Genomic DNA, 12,462 nt, shown 5'->3' with positions numbered 1-12,462 from the left:
ATTATTATTATTAGTATTATTATTAGTATTACAAATAAATCCCCACAGACCCACTGCAATTGTGCCAACTACCATGTCATTCAACACAATGCTGCTGTGTGTGTCTCACCTCCTTCATCAGTTAGGAACGGCTTGCAAACAATTGTTTGCATTGATTAAATGTTCGCTAGACAGGAGGGAAATGTAAACACTCTGTGAAGTAAGCATATTTCACTAAGGTCTAACAGGGTAATTTCCAGTAGTTAAGAAAAGTTGAATAAATGTTCAGATGGCGCCGGACAGACTAGACCAGTGATACTCAACTGGCGGCCCCTAGAATCGTCCTAGGTTTCCCCCCCTATACGGCGCCCCTGGGTGTGCCAACACTTATACACATCACCTCACTCCTCAGGACCTGCACTGGCTCCCCTTTCATCCACAGCTGTTCCACTGGCGTATGGCTTGATTCAGGTCCTTGCTCAAGGGCATCTCAGTGGTTTTTGAAGGACAGCATTAGGTATTCACTTTGCTCCCACTCTTGTCAACCTTTTTAAGATGGCCTTTAATCTGAATGTGTGGTTCGCTGCACTGCCTGCTTACGTTCTTCTCGCACCTTCAGCTGATAGAAAGTGTGATTGAGCATCTGGGAAAAAGCGTTAGAAACAAAAAGTGTTAAATGCCTCTGTCTCGGGGACAGACAAGACCTGCTGTTTGACTTTCTATATTATGGCACACTGGTTATATCACATTATGAAAATACTATAATTAAACACCAACTCCCACACTCAGCTAGTGAGAAATCCTTTTCTGGCGAAAAGAGATGATTGGATGCATTAGGTCTCTTCTAGTCAAGGCCACTCAGCCACTTGAATATCTTCTCAATCTTCTCTAGGATGTGCACACTTCACTTCCCTCTCAATGAGGCCAGCTGCATTTACACTGTTGCTTTAAATCACTATCACTTTTTCCCTCAATCTGATTTAAATCAATCGCTTTGAAGATTTCTGGGCAAGTGTTTACATGGGATGTGATTAATATAATCTGGTGTTTACATGGGATGTGTTTAATATAAGCTGGTGTTTACATGGTTTGTGATTAATATGATCTGGTGTTTACATGGGATGTGATTAATATAATCTGGTGTTTACATGGGATGTGTTTAATATAAGCTGGTGTTTACATGGGATGTGATTAATATGATCTGGTGTTTACATGAGATGTGATCAATACGATCTGGTGTTTACATGAGATGTGATCAATACGATCTGGGGCCTGTACTACGAATGTTGGATAAGAAGATCCAGGATCTGTCCCTTGATCTGTAGCCTGTACTACGAATGTTGGATAAGAAGATCCAGGATCTGTCCCTTGATCTGGTTTGTCTAAACCAGATCAGCTCGATTGTAGTTAACTTGTACTACGAACCTCGTTTGCCAGTCGTTAACTCGAACCAGGTTTTTCTAATCAAGTTGACTGCGCGTGCTCATGAAAATGCCCGTGCACACGAGCTCGTGCCCGCAAAAGAGGCGTGGTTTTTAACAACTAGCCAATCACAATGCAATATGGACCGCTCAGCTCAGAACCGTAGCTTTTACAGCGCCAGACACGCCTATTTCCTCATTCATCAAAGCCATCGACTACTATGTCAGAATCAAAATCCGCATTGGATATTTTTAGTCTGTTCCCGAATGACTGTCTAAAGTTACCACTTTTATTCACATCAGTCATTTATTTGAAGAGCGGTTTCTGCCTCCACGTATCCTACAGCAGCTGAATTCACCCTCTCAATAAACTGCGAGTGGAAGCAATGTGTAATGTCTCAGTCCAAAATCCGTATGTATAGACCATTTAGGCTCAACGAATAATAATGATGTCATGTTTAGTCGCACTGATTGAATAATTCCTATAGGCTATCAATAAAAAAAGAATGATAATAAAATTAAAAGAGGCTTCTGAACGACACGGTATGTGCGGGCATAAATTTCATTTATAAAAAATAGCCTATTTTGTGGTCACATATATTGTCAGCAGAGTCGCATATCTCCATATTTCATATAATGATGCTGGAAATATGAAGTTCAATCACATCATACAAGCCAAAAGCAACACTTGCAGCTGCAAAATGCAGGAGTAGCCTAGATATGAATCATCTTAATATGGGATCGCCTGTGTGCAGGTGATCCCATATTAAATTGCTTAGATGTAGTAGGCTATTCCAGCATGTAAGCTATGACTATTTCAATTCCAACCCAACGTCAGTCTCAGCTCCGTTGCGCACACGGCACCGTGCGCTTTGGAGACGTTTATGTAACCTTTTTATGCAGGTTTAGTGATATTTCTCCACTCACTATTCAGCTGCAATCGATCAGCGGGATCAAACAACGTATCTAGGCTACTTGAGAGCACAAAAATGAATATATAAAAACATATTCCAAAGTGGTATAGGGCTTAATTAAAATAGCCAACAAGTGCAAGGCTTTAGTCCTTGATTAACATTAACATTGATTAACATTACTCATTCAACATTACAATTCGTGCTCCTTCCTAGATGGGAAAACTCGTCCAGAAAGGGGTTGGCCATTTTTCCAAACTGCTGATGCGATTGGTTCGTGGGCAGTGTATCTAAGGTCTAATCTTATCCTTGCAACTTAACCTGCTGCGGACCAGGTTAAGTGTGAAGCATAAGTTGCTATGGAAATATATGTCAGTAAGAAGTTAACTTGCTTTGTAGTACGGCTAAACCAGGTTTAAACCTGAAGTTACCTCGCTAAACCACTAATCTTGCTTTGTAGTACAGGCCCCTGGTTTGTCTAAACCAGATCAGCTCGATTGTAGTTAACTTGTACTACGAACGTCGATTGCCACTCGTTAACGCGAACCAGGTTTTTCTAATCTAGCTGACAGCTCGTGCACATGAAAATGCCCGTGCACTGGAGCTCGTGCCCGCAAAAGAGGCGTGGTTTTTAACAACTGCCAATCACAGTGCAATATGGACTGCTCCAACTCTGACAGCGCCAGACACGCCTATTTCCTCATTTATTGAAACCGCAAATACAAATCTGCGTTGGATATTATTACTGTTCCCGAATGACTGTCTAAAGTGACCACTTTTATCCACACCAGTAATTTCTTTGAAGAGCGGTTTCGTAGGCTATCTACAGCTCTCTATTACAGTCTTTTGTGGAAGCAATGTGTAATCTATCTCAGTCCAAAATCCGTATGTATAGACCATTTAGTCTCAATGAATAATAATGATCTCATGATGTGTTTAGTCGCACTGTGCGACTAAACACATCTGAGATCATTATTAGGCTATTTGATTGAATAATTCCTATAGGCTAATCAATAAAAAAAAGAATGATAATAAAATAAAAAAATGCTTCTGAACTGAATCGACACGGTACGTGCGGGCATAGATTTCATTTATAAAAAATTGCCTATTTTGTGGTCCCATATAGCCTATAGGCTATTGTCAGCAGAGCGCATATCTCCATATTTCATATAATGATGCTGGAAATATGAAGTTCAATCACATCATACAGGCCAAAAGCAACACAGTTGCAGCTGCAAAATGCAGGAGTAGCCTAGATATGAATCATCTTAATATGATTAAGATGATTAATCATCATGATGATGATATGTGCAGGTGATCCCATATTAAATTGCTTAGATGTAGTAGGCTATTCTAGCATGTAGGCTATGACCATTTCAATTCCAACCCAACGTCAGTCTCAGCCCGTTGCGCACACGGCACCGTGCGCTTTGGAGACGTAATATGTAACCCTTTTATGCCAGTTTAGTGATATTTCTCCACTCACTATTCAGCTGCAATCGATCAGCGGGGTCAAACAACGTATCTAGGCTACTTGAGAGCATTAAAATGAATATATAAAAACATATTCCAAAGTGGTAAGTAGGGCTTAATTAAATTATTCGTCCTTGATTAATTCAACATTACAATTCGTGCTCCTTCCTAGATGGGAAACTCATCCAGAAAGAGGTTGGCCATTTTTCCAAACTGCTGATTCGATTGGTTCATGGGCGGTGTATTTAAGGTCTAATCTTATCCTTGCAACTTAACCTGCTGCAGACCAGAGGCCTGTACTACGAATGTTGTATTAGAAGATCCAGGATCTGTCCCTTGATCTGGTTTGTCTAAACCAGATCAGCTCGATTGTAGTTAACTTGTACTACAAAGCTCGTTTGCCACTCGTTTAGTGGAACCAGGTTTTTCTAATCGAGCTCTAGGCTCGTGCACATGAAAATGCTCGTGCACATCAGCTCGTGCACATAAAAAGGGCGTTCTCTCCGACGTCTGACCAATCACAACATGGAGACGCCAAACACGTCATCGGCTGCGTCTGACTCATAGGTCTGACTGGCAGCAGCAGCAGCAGCAGCAGCAGAGCCGCATATTTCTCGCTTGAGGAGCAAACGCTCATATTCACGAAATATGAGGTTTTTAAACATCTAATAAAAACAAAGGGCAACACTGTTGCACATAATAAGCGGCGAAAGGAGGGCTGGCAAAAATTTGCAGATTGTCTAAATGCATAAGTTATTCAGCTTGCTTGATTTCGCCACCAAAGCGCCAGACATGCCTATTTCCTCATTGAATGAATCCGCAAAAAAAAATCTGCGTTGGATATTATTAGTCTGTTCCCGAATGACTGTCTAAAGACCACTTTTATCCACACCAGTAATTTCTTTGAAGAGCGGTTTCGTAGGCTATCTACAGCTCTCTATCTACAGTCTTTTGTGGAAGCAATGTGTAATCTATCTCAGTCCAAAATCGGTATGTAGCTATAGACCATTTAGGCTCAATGAATAATAATGATCTCATGAGTGTTTAGTCGCACTGACTGAATAATTCCTATAGGCTAATCAATAAAAAAAAGAATGATAATAAAATAAAATAAATGCTTCTGAACTGAATTGACACGGTACGTGCGGGCATAGATTTCATTTATAAAAAATTGCCTATTTCGTGGTCACATATAGGCTATAGGCTATCGTCAGCAGAGTCGCATATCTCCATATTTCATATAATGATGCTGGAAATATGAAGTTCAATCACATCATACAGGCCAAAAGCAACACAGTTGCAACTGCAAAATGCAGGAGTAGCCTAGATATGAATCATCTTCGCCTGTGTGCAGGTGATCCCATATTAAACTGCTTAGATGTAGTAGGCTATTCTAGCATGTAGGCTATGACCATTTTAATTCCAACGCAACGTCAGTCTCAGCTCCGTTGCGCACACGGCACCGTGCGCTTTGGAGACGTTTATGTAACCTTTTTATGCCAGTTTAGTGATATTTCTCCACTCACTATTCAGCTGCAATCGATTGGCGGGGTCAAACAACGTATCTAGGCTACTTGAGAGCACAAAAATGAATATATAAAAACATATTCCAAAGTGGTAAGTAGGGCTTAATTAAAATGTAGCCTGCAACAAGTGCAAGGCTTTAGTCCTTGATTAATTCAACATTACAATTCGTGCTCCTTCCTTGATGGGAAACTAGTCCAGAAAGGGGTTGGCCATTTTTTCCAAACTGCTGATTCGATTGGTTCGTGGGCGGTGTATCTAAGGTCTAATCTTATCCTTGCAACTTAACCTGCTACGGACCAGGTTAAGTGTGAAGCATAAGTTGCTATGGAAATATATGTCGGTAAGAAGTTAACTTGCTTTGTAGTACGGCCAAACCAGGTTTAAACCTGAAGTTACCTCGCTAAACCACTAAACTGGCTTTGTAGTACAGGCCTCAGGTTAAGTGTGAAGCATAAGTTGCTATGGAAATATATGTCGGTAAGAAGTTAACTTGCTTCGTAGTACGGCTAAACCAGGTTTAAACCTGAAGTTACCTCGCTAAACCACTAATCTTGCTTTGTAGTACAGGCCCCTGGTGTTTACATGATTAATATGATCTGGTGTTTACATGGGATGTGATTAATATGATCTGGTGTTTACATGGGATGTGATTAATATGATCTGGTGTTTACATGAGATGTGATCAATACGATCTGGTGTTTACATGTGATTAATATGATCTGGTGTTTACATGAGATGTGATTAATATGATCCTGGTGTTTACACGAGATGTGATTAATATGATCCTGGTGTTTACATGAGATGTGATTAATATGATCTGGTTTTTACATGGAATGTGATTAATATGATCTGGTGTTTACATAGGATGTGATTAATATGATCTGGTGTTTACATGGGATGTGATTAATATGATCTGGTGTTTACATGAGATGTGATTAATATGATCTGGTGTTTACATGGGATGTGATTAATATGATCTGGTGTTTACATGTGATTAATATGATCTGGTGTTTACATGGGATGTGATTAATATGATCTGGTGTTTACATGGGATGTGATTAATATGATCTGGTGTTTACATGAGATGTGATTAATATGATCTGGTGTTTACATGGGATGTGATTAATATGATCTGGTGTTTACATGTGATTAATATGATCTGGTGTTTACATGGGATGTGATTAATATGATCTGGTGTTTACATGGAATGTGATTAATATGATCTGGTGTTTACATAGGATGTGATAAATATGATCTGGTGTTTACATGGGATGTGATTAATATGATCTGGTGTTTACATGGGATGTGATTAATACGATCGGGTGTTTACATGAGATGTGATTAATATGATCGGGTGTTTACATGAGATGTGATTAATACGATCTGGTGTTTAAAAGGGATGTGATTAATATGATCTGGTGTTTAAATGGGATGTGATTAATACGATCGGGTGTTTACATGGGATGGGATTAATATGATCTGGTGTTTAAATGGGATGTGATTAATATGATCTGGTGTTTAAATGGGATGTGATTAATATGATCTGGTGTTTACATGATATGTGATTAATATGATCTGGTGTTTAAAAGGGATGTGATTAATATGATCCGGTGTTTACATGGGATGTGATTAATATGATCTGGTGTTTACATGGGATGTGTTTAATATAATCTGGTGTTTACATGGGATGTCATTAATATGATCTGGTGTTTACATGAGATGTGATTAATATGATCTGGTGTTTACATGGTATGTGATTAATATGATCTGGTGTTTATGTGATTAATATGATCTGGTGTTTACATGAGATGTGATTAATATGATCTGGTGTTTACATGGGATGTGATTAATATGATATGGTGTTTACATGGGATGTGATTAATATGATCTGGTGTTTACATGGGATGTGATTAATATGATCTGGTGTTTACATGGGATGTGATTAACAGGGTTGGGGAGTAACGGATTACATGTAACGCCGTTACGTAATCTGATTACAAAAAAACGGTAACTGTAATCTGTCACAGTACATTTTAAGATGTGTAATCTAGATTACAGTAACGGGGGTATAGTAACGACGTTACAGGCGGGATTACATTCGCCCTTGCCTCTTCATTCATTTTACAAAATAACAACAAGAAACGGTGTAGCCTGGTGCCAGTGACTGACTGTGACGAGGACCAGCGAGGCGGAGCAACAGCACTTTTACGTTCGCTCAGTGTTTAGACAGATCAAGCGCCTTCCACATGGATTCTACTGAAAATATCATTTTCAGTATAGGCGCTTGTGTGTGGGGCTGTGTGTGGGGCTGTCAGCTACGAGCTGCCAGGCAGTGGCATTGAATGTATCCGCCTGATACCCGTGCTGCTGACAAACGCTGCTCTAGTCGGCATGGGGCGAGAGGTTTTTACTTTCACTTAATTGTGTCAACTCCCACGGAGTCCCACCTACTCCGCTGCGTTGCGTGTCTACTCCGTCCCAGCTCCGACGATCCGGAGCTCTCCGAAAAAGATACGCAAGGCTTCTATTTTTCACGGATGTCGGACAGTCGGAGCAAAGCTGCAGCAAGTTGGGTCAAGGCGTGGATGTAACAGGTTAATATGGTCCCGCTTATGAATTTCACCAAAACACCCCATTTCCTTTGTAAATCTCCTACTTGTGTGCTCTAGAGTGTAGTGGTTCCAAACGCACCCATCGCAGCACGTCATTATGCAGCTCCCATCACAGTCTCCTAGAATGTCAGCGAGGTGAGTTGTGCTGTGTAAATCTCTGCCTGATAAACGCTTTTAAAAGTCGTAATTCGTGTTCTGAACGTGATCCACTGGTTGCTACTTGTTCTGTAAAATATTCCACTCATCCTGTGTAAATTCTGTGCGGATCTGAGATCGCTAACCCACGTTTTTATGTGGTTGTCTGGGAGAATTAGCAGGCTAATGTAGAGAGCTAAGACCGCCAATTTACTAGCTTAAACTTCCGTGTTTCACGTCTGACTACTTCTGTTCTTCTTATCAGGGGAGTGAGACCGCGCATATGTACACAAACCCTAATGCTGTGCATTGGCTCTGCTCTGTGTCACACAGGTATGGAGATGTTTTAAGTTTATTTCTTTGGAAACGTTTTTGTATCATTTGCTGTGCAATAAAAGGCTGTAGGCCTGATAGCCTTGTAGCTACTCCACACCAGTTAGCTATATAAGTTGAGCCTAGCTGGTGTGGCTGCTAGAGTAACACAACAGAGTTGCCTGGTGATATAATTTGTGAATCTAAATTGTTGAATGTTAATAATATTGTGGTTATAATGTGTTTTATTTTTATAGTTGTTAAATAATTGAAACATGGGTCATTTAGTTATTTTGTTTAGTAATTTTATATGCAATGGAATTTTATTTTATTAGATTTAGTAATTAGGAAATAGTCTAATTATTGTGTATTTTAGAAATGACACAGTCTCCTAGAATGTCAGCGAGGGGAGTGAGACCGCGCATATGTACACAAACCCTAATGCTGTGCATTGGCTCTGCTCTGTGTCACACAGTAAACAACAGCTTGAGACCCAGTACTGCCTCTTGCCTCCTGAGTGTCACCACACACACAACCCAGAACACAACGCAGTCGTAACGCACGGGTTACATGGAGTCAACAGGGCAGAAGTGCTTACAGCATTTCACTTCGTGTTTCAAGATTAAAGCAACAAGCTGCGTCTTCCACTCCACATCATGAAAAATACCCATAACGTAAATTAAAGTGGTCTTAAAAATAACTCTTGTTGTATTCTCCTTAACTTCATGTTGGTATAAACATTCTTATCTGGTTATCAATGGTAAAACATGCTTCATCTAGTTAAATAAGGGTTTTAGCCAGGACTCTTGACCAGGACTCCCTGGAAGAAGAGATCTTGTATCCCAATGGGACATTCCTGGATATAAAAAAAAAAAAAAGTAATCCAAAAGTAACTGAAAGTAATCCCTACTTTACTTTTAAATAGTGGTAATCGGATTACGTTACTAAGTACAATTTTTAACAAGTAACAAGTAACTTTAAGGGATTCCTATTTAAAAGTAACCTACCCAACCCTGGTGATTAATATGATCTGGTGTTTACATGAGATGTGATTAATATGATCTGGTGTTTACATGGAATGTGATTAATATGATCTGGTGTTTACATAGGATGTGATTAATATGATCTGGTGTTTACATGGGATGTGATTAATATGATCTGGTGTTTACATGAGATGTGATTAATATGATCTGGTGTTTACATGGTATGTGATTAATATGATCTGGTGTTTACATGAGATGTGATTAATATGATCTGGTGTTTACATGTGATTAATATGATCTGGTGTTTACATGGAATGTGATTAATATGATCTGGTGTTTACATAGGATGTGATTAATATGATCTGGTGTTTAGATGGGATGTGATTAATATGATCTGGTGTTTACATGAGATGTGATTAATATGATCTGGTGTTTACATGGGATGTGATTAATATGATCTGGTGTTTACATGTGATTAATATGATCTGGTGTTTACATGGGATGTGATTAATATGATCTGGTGTTTACATGGAATGTGATTAATATGATCTGGTGTTTACATAGGATGTGATAAATATGATCTGGTGTTTACATGGGATGTGATTAATATGATCTGGTGTTTACATGGGATCTGATCAATACGATCTGGTGTTTACATGAGATGTGATCAATATGATCTGGTGTTTACATGTGAATAATATGATCTGGTGTTTACATGGGATGTGATTAATATGATCTGGTGTTTACATGGGATGTGATTAATATGATCTGGTGTTTACATGAGATGTGATCAATATGATCTGGTGTTTACATGTGATTAATATGATCTGGTGTTTACATGAGATGTGATTAATATGATCCTGGTGTTTACATGAGATGTGATTAATATGATCCTGGTGTTTACATGAGATGTGATTAATATGATCTGGTGTTTACATGAGATGTGATTAATATGATCCTGGTGTTTACATGAGATGTGATTAATATGACCCTGGTGTTTACATGAGATGTGTTTAATATAATCTGGTGTTTACATGGAATGTGATTAATATGATCTGGTGTTTACATAGGATGTGATAAATATGATCTGGTGTTTACATGGGATGTGATTAATATGATCTGGTGTTTACATGGGATGTGATTAATACGATCGGGTGTTTACATGGGATGTGATTAATACGATTGGGTGTTTACATGGGATGTGATTAATACGATCTGGTGTTTACATGAGATGTGATTAATACGATCTGGTGTTTAAAAGGGATGGCATTAATCCGATCGGGTGTTTACATGGGATGGGATTAATATGATCTGGTGTTTAAATGGGATGTGATTAATATGATCTGGTATTTAAAAGGGATGTGATTAATATGATCTGGTGTTTACATGGGATGTGATTAATATGATCTGGTGTTTACATGGGATGTGTTTAATATAATCTGGTGTTTACATGGGATGTGATTAATATGATCTGGTGTTTACATGGGATGTGATTAATATGATCTGGTGTTTACATGGTATGTGATTAATATGATCTGGTGTTTACATGAGATGTGATTAATATGATCTGGTGTTTACATGGGATGTGATTAATATGATCTGGTGTTTACATGGGATGTGATTAATATGATCTGGTGTTTACATGAGATGTGATTAATATGATCTGGTGTTTACATGGGATGTGATTAATATGATCTGGTGTTTACATGGGATGTGATTAATATGATCTGGTGTTTACATGAGATGTGATTAATATGATCTGGTGTTTACATGGTATGTGATTAATATGATCTGGTGTTTACATGAGATGTGATTAATATGATCTGGTGTTTACATGGGATGTGATTAATATGATCTGGTGTTTACATGGAATGCGATTAATATGATCTGGTGTTTACATAGGATGTGATTAATATGATCTGGTGTTTACATGGGATGTGATTAATATGATCTGATGTTTACATGGGATGTGATTAATACGATCTGGTGTTTACATGGGATGTGATTAATACGATCGGGTGTTTACATGGGATGTGATTAATATGATCTGATGTTTACATGGGATGTGATTAATATGATCTGGTGTTTAAATGGGATGTGATTAATATGATCTGGTGTTTACATGGGATGTGATTAATATGATCTGGTGTTTACATGGGATGTGATTAATATGATCTGGTGTTTACATGAGATGTGATTAATATGATCTGGTGTTTACATATGTGATTAATATGATCTGGTGTTTACATGAGATGTGATTAATATGATCTGGTGTTTACATGGGATGTGATTAATATGATCTGGTGTTTACATGAGATGTGATTAATATGATCTGGTGTTTACATGAGATGTGATCAATACGATCGGGTGTTTACATGTGATTAATATGATCTGGTGTTTACATGGGATGTGGTTAATATGATCTGCTGTTTACATGGGATGTGATTAATATGATCTGTAGCCTGTACTACGAAGCTAGTTTAATGCCTTATCCGAGTAAGTTTTGAGTTTAAACCTGGTTTAGCCGTACTACAAAGCAAGTTAACTTTCAATCACCATGGCAACTGACGCTGCAAAGCTAACCTGGTCGCGACCAGGTTAGCTTCAGAGGATAAGATCAAAATCCATGACAGACCCATATAATCGGCTCTCTGGAGTCACTCACCGTTCATATAAGATCGCCATATGAAAAATAGATTGCAGTCAACTGAGAATATAACAAGAAAAACATTTGTGGCTCTGTAGGCTACATAATTAAATTAAGCCTACTTACCACTTTATGTCTTAACAGCTCAACGATGCGTGGAGAAATATGATCACTATTAATCACCGCGGCCCATATCATGAATGGACCCTCAAATGGAGTGAGGGTGATATTCTCCTACATGCCAGAAAAGCCTATACGTCTCAATTCAGTTCAGCAGTTTTCTCTTTTATAGTAGGCTATTAGGCTTTATACTAGGCTATTTTATATATGAATTATTCGATCAGTGCAACCACACACATGAGTGATAGAGATCATTATTCATTGAGCATGCGTTTCTAAATCTATGGTCTAAATAGGCTTACAGATTGTGGAAATGTATAGACTGAGATTACACATTTAGAT

At 38.6% G+C, this 12,462-nt stretch overlaps 1 pseudogene across 1 annotated transcript in view; it reads right to left on the bottom strand.

The window, feature by feature from the left end:
- Nucleotides 1-541: 541 nt before the first annotated feature.
- The window catches only part of LOC310773371 (SAM and SH3 domain-containing protein 1-like), a 42,900-nt pseudogene continuing 30,979 nt past the window's right edge, over nt 542-12,462 (bottom strand). Inside the window, exon 12 of the transcript in view lies at nt 542-622. The product of the transcript in view is annotated as an SAM and SH3 domain-containing protein 1-like (transcript). The remainder of the gene's footprint in view (nt 623-12,462) is intronic.

Source organism: Poromitra crassiceps (assembly GCF_964638095.1).
Source record: "Poromitra crassiceps genome assembly, chromosome: 3".
NCBI classification, from domain to species: domain Eukaryota; kingdom Metazoa; phylum Chordata; class Actinopteri; order Beryciformes; family Melamphaidae; genus Poromitra; species Poromitra crassiceps.
Note: the sequence above shows the minus strand (reverse complement) of the source record. Positions and strands in the feature narration are given on the sequence as shown.